At 36.5% G+C, this 12,234-nt stretch overlaps 1 protein-coding gene across 4 annotated transcripts in view; it reads right to left on the bottom strand.

The window, feature by feature from the left end:
* Positions 1-12,234, bottom strand: part of LOC145686187 (D-ribitol-5-phosphate cytidylyltransferase-like) — a 75,681-nt gene that overhangs the window by 30,710 nt on the left and 32,737 nt on the right. The window lies entirely within an intron of this gene.

The raw sequence follows: 12,234 nt of genomic DNA, 5'->3' as shown, positions 1-12,234 counted from the left end.
CAGTTTTTTCATGAAATTCTCTAACTTTTACATTCTGAGCTTTACACTTTTTCCAGATCGGTGGAAATCCTGTTACAAGAGTGCAAGAAAGAACACTGAAAACTTCAGAGTGGAAAACCATTTCTTCTGAATACTAAAATTCACTCTACTGCCTAAGAAACTGGAAAACTTACTGCTACAGCAACAAATGGTCACCAGAGGATCCTTCCTGTATTAAGCTAATCCAATTATCTGCATACTACAGTCAGAGAATATTAAGCAAATTATGCCTTATGCTCTTTGTAAGGCCAAATTACTTCATTATGGCGTGATGAAGCAAGTATAGCTAGAAACTAAACTTCAGTAACTAATTAATATGTACTTATTTTAAATTTACTAACAAGTTAACTAAAAGATAGACAAAAAGGATGGGTCATGATAAGGGCCATTTTCTGCCTATCAATGGATCATGAAAGTTGATACCTGTAATCTACACCATATTCCGCGAGAAAGGTCGTTTGGATTATGTTGGGATCATTTCCGGTTGTCCCTGTAGAGCATCCGGAAGTTACCCCTTGTTCCAAACTTCGAAAACTCAAGGTGGGTGTGTGATAAATGAATTTGCGTGTAAAGCGGTAATATGACGGAACAGTTCGCAATAATGTTTTGTTTCACTGATAATAACACATAAAATAGCCAAATAGCAAGACCATAGATTTATTTATTACATTATGAGACCAATTTGTTTACGAAAAAGCGTGTTCGGTGAACCTGTATTTTGACATTAATATTCGTTTTCGGAGATGTATTAACAATAGAGCGGACACATCGAACAACACCAAAATTATGTCAAACTGCAGTTTGATATATCTACTTGAACATAATACAAACTCAGGTTGTTTTGGAAATCCACTATATACTTAAAAAAAAAAAAAAAAAAAAAAAAAAAAAAAAAAAAAAAAAAAAACAACTGCACTTTAAGTCGCATGTATAATATGAATCCACAGTGTAAAAAAAAACCTGTGCAAACAATAAACTATCAAAGGAAAATATGTGAAGACATCGAGGTTAAATAGCATCGTGAAGAATGCTTAATCGTCTTCTGAATAGTCAGTCCAGTCATCATCCACCTTACTCCGGGCATCTTCGACGTAACTCCATCCATCCATGACGTCGGTTTGATATTCTTTTCTGCTTGTGCTGTTTGGGAGAAGGGAGACGTTCTTTCTGATAAGGTCACAATAGTATTATGCATATCCAAATAGGGAACGTTCGATAAATGGGTAGTTCTTGTTGTTAAGAATATTGTGGTGTGAAAATGTTATTTCAAGTGTGCCCATGAGGCATATAACAAACTGTGTTGAACACAGTTAGGTGCCGTAGTGGTCGGTTAGTCTTAGTCCAAATCAGGAGTCAAAAGGAAGATGGAAATAATGGCAGATAATGTCAGTGTGCCGCATAACAATATAACCTAGCGTGTGATAAAGTTAATTATATAGTGTGGATAATGTAAATAGCAATTACGTTTTTCATTTCTGTTTTGTATAGACTATACTAGTCAATAAAAGGCCCCCTTCGAAAACAATGTGTGTTGGAGTGTAAAAGTGTGGATAGTAGAACTAGCACTTAATGTTGTCATTCAACGTGTGTGGGTATAATCAGGGTTGGCAAAAACCATGTTTTTAAAAAAAAAAAAAAACGGTTTTTTGGTTTAAACCAGGTTTTTTTGGTTTAAATAATTTGCTCCATATATTCATATCATATATGGACAGAAATAAGTTTGTTTCGCCTTGATGTTATTATGCAACAACCGGGTTATGCTGGAAGAGGTCACATAAGCTTAAAGCGGAATAAAAACCGCTTCTCGAGTTACATCAGAGAGAAACTGTCCTCCATTTGAACACGGAACCAGGACTAATTGGCCACAAATGTGATACGTCTGCCGACTCACTCATAAAGGAATCCTGATAAAAATGCGTTGTACTGATCTTTACATGCTTCTTAGTATAACTGTCAAGAGTCATTTCAGAAGGACAAGAAGATAAACAGTTGCACAAGTGAAACCATTATACAGAATTACATATGGACAATTTCACAGTACTACGGAATACAGAAGAACTAATTTATTTCAAGATAGTTAACAACGACTTTTATTGGTCCAAGTTAAAGAAATACGACGACTTAATTTGCATATCAGTAAGAAAAGTGATTAAATATACGAATTATTTGAGTCCACTTTGGCTCAGACTCATTTATACATAAATAGATACCAAAGATACTTCTCATTTCACTAAATGCCTTTCGCGGGGATTGTAAGACCCCCCCCCCACACACACACAGAAAAAGTACGGCATTTCTATGTATTTTATCAATAGTAAACATTGAAACGAAACAATATTTAGAATTTTTCTTTGATTGCAATTACATAACAGTAATAACAACTACAAAAAAATCACAAAACAAACATTTATAAACTTATAAAAAAAAGTTGCTTTTGTAGTATAATCTTTTTGAGTAATGAATGGGGAATTTAGGTCTGAATATAATATGAATAATATACGGGAGTGAAACGTGATAACCCACAAATGTGTGTTCATCAACATTTTACAAATACTTACAATTTTACGAACATTTTTCGTTTTTTGGTTTAAACCAGTTTTTTTTTTTTTTTTTTTTTTTAACCAGCTGGTTTAAACCTTGGTTTCTCTAAAAGACACTGTGAAGGGATCATTTGGAACCAAAAAAAGAAAAAAGTGAACTTTGTGGAAAATCTTTGTGTACTTGAAACTGCATAATGCTAGTCAAGCAATATTATAACCTGCCTCGACCGTAGGCTCTGAAAGATTTTTTTTTTTTTTTTCTTAGAGTAAAGTAGTGTGGTTACAGTGCAAAGGCAAACTCTGAGAACAAAGTGTGGAAGAACTAAGAATTTTGTTCTTTGAGAAGTGAGGACAGGAAAGAAACCTCATATTCAGTATCAAGTGAAGTATATAAAAGTGTGTTCACCTAGAGCAAATAATGTAGCTCCCCCCTCTCCCCCCCAAGAAGTACAATTTGTGCTTGTGAATATTTCTTTGTGGAGTTGTGGATGGGAGAAGGAATATGTTGCTTTCTATTTGTAAATGAACTGAACAAAATATTAAATTATATTCTGTATAAGTGAAAAGTTTAAAGTGATTTACTACGAAGCATTTACCCACATCTTCCTCAGAATTCATCTGAGAGTTGTGACGAAGTTCGTACCCATTGGTCGGATACCTATGTTGATGCTTGGTATTAAGTCTAAAAGTTTTTTAAATTCTTCTATAAGAAAAACGAAAAGTTATTTCTCAGCGAAAAATAATACTGAATGCTGGTAAAAAGAAAACCGAATTTAAGGGGAAAATAAAACGAAAAGTTCATCGGCGGGTACACTATTGGCAAAAGAAGAAGGAAAATGGGAACAGAAAAGGAAAGGAGCGGTCTGGGACCCGTATGTTAGATATTGTCCTAGCATTTCACTCGTGTGAATGAGAAAAACCTTAAATATATATATATATATCTTTACTACAAAACTCATGCCAAAACCACATAGGCGAAGAGGAAGTGCTTGGAAGAAACCCTCAGTGTCAGGTCCAGTCGAGTATTACAGCAGATTGACACTCACGAACCTCGTGTGACCGAGGAAGTCAAGTAGCACCTCCTACAGCCTTTGTCGACAATCACAGTTTGCCGGGAGTTACATGACATGGACAACTGACGATTGGAAACGTGTGATATAGTCGGATAAGTCATCATTCACCTTATTTCAAACCGCGGGTCATGTTTGTGTGTGGTGGATGCTGAAAGAAGCGTATCATCGACAATGTCTTCGCCCAATCGTGAAACATGGCGGTGGCTCTGTGATGCTGTGGGCCGCAATATCCTTGGTTTTCAGTGGCTTATCGGTCGCGTCACTGCCCGTGATTATATCGCCATTTTAGCGGACCACGTGAATTCTATAGTCCAGATGTTGTTTCCGGGCAATGACGTCATATTCCCCCAACGATAATGCGCCCATTCACAAACTGGAGCTGCGGCGGCGTGCTTTAAGGAACATCGGGGTGAAGTTAAACACTTTCCCTGGCCTACCCAATTCACAGACTTGAATTGAAAATCTGTGGTTTGTTTTGGAGATAAGAATTCGGCAAAAATTTCCGCCTCCATCCTCTTTCACGGAACCAAGTAATGCATTGTAAATGAAATAGTGTAATATTCCAGTCGCCTACGGCCTCTATGATTAATTTCACGTCGTATCAGAACTGTTCTGAGGACGCAAGGTGATCCAACGTCATATTTATCTGGTATGCTGCACTTCTTCAAGGTATTTCCATTAATTGATAAGGATCTGTGGATGCAATATTATGCTAAGTTTCCTTACAACGTATACCTCTTCGTATATAATTAAATCAGCTCTTGACATCGAAATATAGTCATTCACACTCGCCGCCGTGTTGAACTCCCTTGTAGTGGATATGCGCATTTTGTGCAGGACACCCGGGTTGGATTCTCGGTGGGAGCTACTATGGTTAGGATCCCACGTTAAGCTGTAGGTCAATGTCTCATACAGTTCCGGTGCTGAAGAGACGCTTAACTACAAAAGAAAAAAAATCTTCTCCGTGTTTTCTGAAGATAGATATAATGCATAAACACTTCAAACCTACTGGTTGTTTCTTCTGGCAGTAAAGAGTGTGAATTTCTTTTATATATTCCTATATCTTTAATAATTGAAGATTAGATGTATATCCTGCAGAAGTAGATTAGATGTAGATTCCTTAGATGTACAGTGGCTCAATAAAGAAGTTGAACATATACATACTCACACATTCCAAGAGTACGCTTCAGAGGAAAAAAGAACTCGAGACTTAATCTGTAACAAAATTTTAGAATGTTATTAGATATTTTTAATATTTTGTTGGCAATCTTTTATTTTTCACAATGGCTTTCAATCTTTCGGGCATGGATTTTACAAGATTTTTTGCAGAAGGATCAATTTTTGTCCATTCAGTCTGAAGTGATAATTCCAAGTCTTCCTTAGTTCTGATAGTATGATTTTTTAACTGGTTTTCTAAATACACCCATAAATGCTTACTAACGTTAATATCAGGAGATTGCAGAGGTGTTTCATGCGGACAATTATACAGGAGAAACAAACATATCTTTTGTGCTTGGGATCATTACTCTGATAGTACTGGAAGATCTCTTTTATTCCCAATGTTTCAGCACTTGGTACCAAATGTTGCTTCAGAATGTTTAAATACTTTGTTTCGTCCATAATTCCATCGACTACACAAAGGCTACCTGGACCAGCAGCAGACATACAGCCCCAAACCATTACCGAGCCATCTCCACGTTTCGAGATCGTAGATTACGCTCTTCATTACCGAGTTCTTCATTAGGTTTTCGCCAGACACAACACTGACCATATGAGCGGAACAAATGAAATTTGCTTTCTTCCGCGAATAACATTGTGCTCCAAAACGAAAAATCTTTACTTTTAGAGTTTTTTTTTTTACACTTTTTCTATTGCACTTGCTCAAGAACGGTTTTCTACAGGCTACTCTTCCATGTAAATTGCTTCTTTCTAAAACCAATCTTATCGCTTCAGGATTCACACTTTTATTAAGATGTTCTGATACTACTTTGGGCAGTTCAGGAGCACTTATCTTGGGTTTTTTTATTAACCTGTAGTACAATTTATCGCTCGTCTGAATTTGAAAAGACTCTGGGTTTTCCACTTTTTGGTTTATTTTCCATTGCTTTTGTTGATTTAAAATGTCTAATAATGTAATGAACTGTGGAGTGTGACCTATTTACTATTCCCCCAATATTACGAACTGATTTTCCCTCTTTATAATATTTCACCTAAAACTATCAAGCAGACACAACCTTGGAAATTCCTATATTAAGGGATCTTATACCTCTTCGCTTAGGTTTCTAACTCTGCATTTGATAACACGTGAATTTTGATATGGTGATTTCTACCAAAGTATTGCAGGCAATGACTTGAAATTTTTAATAAGAATACACAAGATCCATATAAATTCAACGAGGGTCTCCAATTTACGTTACATGTGTTAGGTTAATTGCAATAGATTCTTCAGTAAGTTTGGGAACAGGGAATAGAAAATATGTCAAGGGAAGAGGGGGCTATTGAACATCTGTTTGCTTGTTAGCGGCTTTTAAAAGGACGATCTTGCCAGAAAAATCATGTTGTGATTTTCACTTCTCAGTGGTTAGAATGGTCTGGAAAAGTTTTTTTTTTTTTTTTTTTTTTTTTCCACGGTTTGTTTGTTTCTTCCACCCCCAAAGTCACAAGAAGAAAACTTGTTTGGGTAAGCATTTTGAATTAGTAGCGAAAAGCGACCACGGACGGATTAAAGGGAGGGGTGGGCACTCCTTCTGAGAACATTTCAATACTTTGAATAACCGGAGTAAGAAACAAGAAATTTAGTAATCTAATAAGAAAAGTTTATTGAAGTATACAGATCAAGACGCAATTCAAGTGTCACAGCATTGTACTTCCCTCCCTTCCCAATCCCCTTCTGAAGGAGTTCTCTTTTCTCTATTCCATATTAGCCACTTATACTTTCACTATTCAGTATTGATCTTTACCATCCTATCTGCACAGCAGCGTAGCAAATTTTGGTGAGACCTTAGGCAAGAAATGTTTACGTGTCCTCCCTGTCCCCGTTTCTTAAATTGCTAATTATAATAAAATTTATCGAAATCAAATAATATCAACGATGTTATTGGTACTGAAGGAAAGAAAGACTTATATACATTCATTATTGCAGTCTTAAAATAAACTCGCCGCCTCTCGCCTATGGTAGTTATCTCAGAATAGATGAAAAGTTAGTTTGAAGCCTTATGATGTATTTTTTCCTATAAATAAATCCGAATTCAGAATTGTTTTTATTGTTGCATCGACAAAAGTGAGTGCCAAACCGTTTTAGACTCATTAATCTTTGCAAGGACCCTAAAAGTACAAGGCCCTGGGCAGTCGCCCATCCCTTGAGATGCCTCTGTACCCGCACACATTCCTTCCTCGTCCAGGAAATCTCCTCCCCTTACGCATCGTCAATAATATTGAATAATGGTGAATTTGTTCCTCATGTATTTGCACTGTTTCATATTGCACTGATCATGATCTTCCAGGTTGTGAATGTTTACCAGCTGGCATGCTAGGCTCCTATGGGCTGTCATGCTGAGTTTAGTTTTTAGTCTAATAAATAGCTGTCTTTAGAACATAATCTTGTAACGCAAATATGATAGCCATGAGTTCCTGACCATAGTGTCTAGTGGTCTAAAACTCACTTGGGTGTGATAAAGTTTGATATTAGATCTTTGTGGGAATCAACTGTTCTGTTACAATATTTCAGTTTTCTAACATTGTTACTCCTAATTATTATCACTATACAATTTCTCGAATAATTCAATGCACTTCAGGACTTAATCCTAATTTGAAAATACATAACTTTTTTTTTCTTTTTTCCGAATGTATCATTTCGTTTTATTTGACATAGAGAAGAGGAAACAAACATATTTTCGGACAAAGAAACGGGATAAAGCTTCAAGGCCTGTCTTAGCTTAGATATTGATCGCCAAGAGTGCTGGGACTAAACCTTAAACTTCTTTATTCTGAAAAAACGGGCGCTTTTGTGGCAAGATTTGCCCATTCTAAGGCTTTAAACTTTCGCTCTTGATTATAAAAATACATTATAAAAGTCGCATACAATGAAATGTATACATCGTAGAAATAGTATACACACATCCTACTGTAACCATTTTCTCTCCCCCTCACAACCCGCTCAAAACAAATTGAATAAATCCAAAATGTATTAGAAAGCACATTCTAAGGCTAAAGAAACAAAATAGCCACACAGCTGGATGAGTAAAAAACCTTTCCAAGTAGTCGAACTAGGTTTCTGGTACTAAATTAAATATATTCTGTTAATGCCATTGGGGGCAATACTGCTGGCTTGGTAAATGTCAGAAGTCAATAGTTAACAATTGTAAATACATTTATTAACAAAAAATAGCTAACAAGAAAAAAGACGTAGCAACGAAATTACTTAAATTCAAACAAACACTTTTTAACCCTTATTTGTATATGCAATAGTTTATGCAATATTTTGGGTCCATTATTACTACAAGCATTTTGACATACCATGAGGACACAATAGCCCTTTTACCAAAAATGACGTCAGGCAGATAATAATAATGATAGCAATATATATATATATATATATATACACAGGGGTTGGACAAAAAATCTAAAACGTTTGCAAAAGTGTGAAAATCATATCTAGTATGGTGTAGGGCCTCCTTTTGCGTCCAAAACAGCTTGGATCCGACGTGGAATGGACGTATACAGCTCCTGAATCGTGGTGTGTGGAATTTTGTGCCATTGTTCCTCCAAAACATGCTCCAGTTCCTTAAGGGATGCTGGTGGAGGGTAATGAGACCGAACACGCCTTTCTAACTCAGACCACAATGGCTCAATGATGTTCAGATCTGGTGATTGCGAGACCCAGGGGAGGTGTGATAGCTACTGATCATGCTCCTCAAACCAAGATTTCACCATTTTTGCAGCGTAACAGGGTGCCAAATCATCTTGGCAGATGCCATCACCATCAGGGACAATATTTGGGCCATGGGTGGAACCTGGTCCCCCAAAATGGCCTCATACACCTTAGCATTCATCATTCCATGCAGGGCTATGATGGGACCTGCAGAACACCACGATATCACTGCCCATACCGTAACAGAACCACCCCCATGCTTTACAGTTAGGAGCAGACAGTCTGTATCATAAGGCCTGCGACGGTGTTCTCCATACGTAAACACGACCGGTTGTTGGAAACAAAGTGAAGGTCGATTCATCGGACCACATTACGTGTTTCCACTGCGTCCACGCCTTGTGGTCCTTGCACCACTGGATACGCGTCTTCGCATTTACTGCTGTGACCAGGGGTTTGGCGATAGCGGTTCTGTCATGTGTTTTCATTTTATGAAGTTCCCGTCGCACTGTTTTCGATGAAACCGGGTTCTGTAGGCCGGAATTGAGTTCAGACGTGCAGTGGTCTTCATTTTAGCTGCTACAATCCGTTTTAATGCCCTCCGGTCCCTATCTGACAGGACTGTCTTTCGACAACTGTTGTGCTTTGCAAACGTCATTTGCCCATGGATTGTGTATGCTCTCGTGACATTGGACACAGTGCCTTTCGATACCTCCACAATGTTCGCCACCGTTGCCACTGAAGCTCCAACCAGACGGGCACCAACGATCATACCTCTTTGGAAGTCTGTCAAGTCGCCCATTTTACCGCACCAATTACACACCACGACACTTGCAGGTAAACTGGTTACTGCTGACGGAAGAGGAAGGTCTACATGACACATTGAAAACAAAAAACGATCGGCAACCGCAACACGTGTTGTACAGTGGAGGACCAAACTTACGTGTCCTGTATGAAGTGTTTTTAGATTTTTATCCACCCCTCTGTATATATATATATATATATATATATATAGCAATTTATCTACAATAGATAGATACCAGGACTCCATTGTACTATAGCAAAACAGGAAATATTTTAAGCATAGTAAAAATTTTGGAAGTTCACTCACCAGACAATTACGTCAACAGAAGCACTTGGCGAATTTGCATGGCGAGCCAGCAAATTACAGCATGCTTCAGTTGATTACAAAGACGGAATTAAATTCATCGGCCAAGTAACACTACCGTAAAATAAAATAGCAACTAGACTTACAGAACATTATATATCTTAAAAAAGAAATTATGAACGAACTACTTTACTTGTCAAACAACATTCGTACTGTGTATACATTTTAATTATATAGACTGTCACGTCTTTTAATTACGTGGCTCTCCAGCTTGCTTTACAACGATAGGCAGACGTCAATAATTTGAGTATTTCAGCAGGAAATCGAACCCAGAACCACGCAAACAAGAGTCGAAGTTCTAACCACTAGACTATATAACTCCTCAGAATGACTCATTCAAATGATTCTACAAAAAACAATTATCAACGAAATATTTTACTACATTCTAATACTAATTACATTTATACTGTGCATACATTTATATTAATTACATCATGAAAAGGAGTAGAACGACTATTGCCTGAAAGTAAAATGATGCTACAAAACGAAATGCCTTACTATTGTCAAACAACATTTATATTCAGTGTACACACTTATATTTATTACATTATAGAAAGGAATAAAATGATTATATGCTTAAGTTACATGTCCGGAACACTTTGTATGTTACTAATACACTAATTTATGAAAACTGAATAAAAATATTGTATGCAAGAAATATTAAATTGACCCCACAAAACCAATTTTTGACAAATCTAATACCATCTTTCAAAGACATTACTTTTAGTTTCATTACAGAGTAGCGCATTTATAGCATCTTATATAAGAAGAATATAGAATTTCTTATAATGATAAAGTACATTTAACACAAATACGTTATTTAAATACAATATTTTTGTTTGTTCTAATTTGTTAATCCAAACTACTGCTGCTATTGTCTTTTTACATCGACTAGGTCTTCTGTTTTTTTTTTTTTTTTTTTCTCTTTCTCTCTTCTCGGTTCTAACACTCTTTGAGGTTCCCGGAGAGGAAGTGACCGTTCCGATAGAAAATCAACAATTTCAGGAAATAAACATACTCAGTAAAACTGAGATAACTTTGGAAGAAGGTTTGACATAAATTCTTTCTTTCTTGATACGACCTTTATATCCTTCATTATGTACACAACAAGATCACATCGTTCTATATTGCAACATTGCAATTGTGTCTGTATCTGGTAAAAGTACTCACTGGTTCGTGGAAGAAAATATTTACCATTTTTATCGATTGTTAATGGAAAACTTTTAACATCTGTGCAGACTTCTTCTATTGTTTCACAGTAACGGGCATTGAATGGACATTTAATCTCTATTAAATATGTTTCTTCATTACTTCCCACTACATTAGGGGAGGCAGCAATACATGGATTCTCAGTATCTATGTATAAACCACATTTTCTCACGGTTACACCAGTTTTTTGTTCATGTAATTTTTGAGCCGTTTTCTCCTTGGTTCTTCCCCATAGTGCTGCATTAGCATTAATATTCGGTGAATATAGGAGGTGCTTTACAAGTGAGCCAGAGTTATTCCCCTTCTGCCCAGGATTCTTTTCAAATTCAAAGCCATCACTCTCTTTATTCATTCTTCTCTCCACTTCCTATAGTTGACTTGCACTCTCGTCTACTTTTCAATTTCGATAGCCCTTTCTTTGTTAACAACTTGGTTATTGTAGAATTCTTTGCACAGGACTGATAACTGCTCTAGAGGAATATCTGTCGCGCCGTAATCGAGATCTCTTTGCTCCTTTCTATTATGGATATTTTGATGAATATCTTCATGAAAATCGAATCTTTGGGATTGTTTGATTGATTCACTAAAGACACTCCTTCTAGATTTGTACTTCTTGTTAATAAGTAATTTCCTATTTCTCTTAAGTATAAGTCTCGCCATAGGTGACAGTCCATTTTTCTTGTATTTTCTTTTGAACAATTTCCCTTGCCACTCATTTCTTGGAGAAGTCTGGGACAAAACAGCCGCAGTAGCTCTCCTTCCATAACTCTGACCTCGACAGTAATCAATCCTCTTTCCTCCAATGAACTTAATTATCGTGGACATACAATTTTCTGCTGCATTGTTGGTCATATTATTAAGAAGGGAATCGCTGAGAGCATCTTCCATTACGGTAAGCATGCCAACCTTGTCAAGTAGTGGAATGCGATTTTCATTACTAGATGTTGGACAAATATTTCTATATTTACCGTGGTAACAAAAAAAAAAAAAAAAAAAAAAAAAAAAAAAAAAAAAAAACCGTGGTACGGAAGGCTTTGAAGAGATTCCTTGAGAAATTTTTGGCCTTCTTATTGAGTTTTTTCCCTTCTTTTACTACTTCGATACAATATATTATAAGCTGTCTACAGAAGTGCGATTTCTTCAATTCTAGGTTTTAATACTTTTCGTGCCGAAAGTTCTTCCTTTCCTGGAAATGATTTTACATTCTCAGAAGCTATGTGTAATTTCTTGTTGAAGTTTCTAACCAAGCGGTTAACACATTCAACTTTCTGTATGTTCACTGTTTTAGCATACGGTATACTCTCATAAACTCTTGACATGACAGAAAAATCTCCGTCT

The sequence above is a fragment of the Thermobia domestica genome, chromosome 5, assembly GCF_964235325.1.
Source record: "Thermobia domestica chromosome 5, izTheDome1.hap1.1, whole genome shotgun sequence".
Classification (NCBI taxonomy): domain Eukaryota; kingdom Metazoa; phylum Arthropoda; class Insecta; order Zygentoma; family Lepismatidae; genus Thermobia; species Thermobia domestica.
This window is presented reverse-complemented; position numbering and strand designations above follow the sequence as displayed.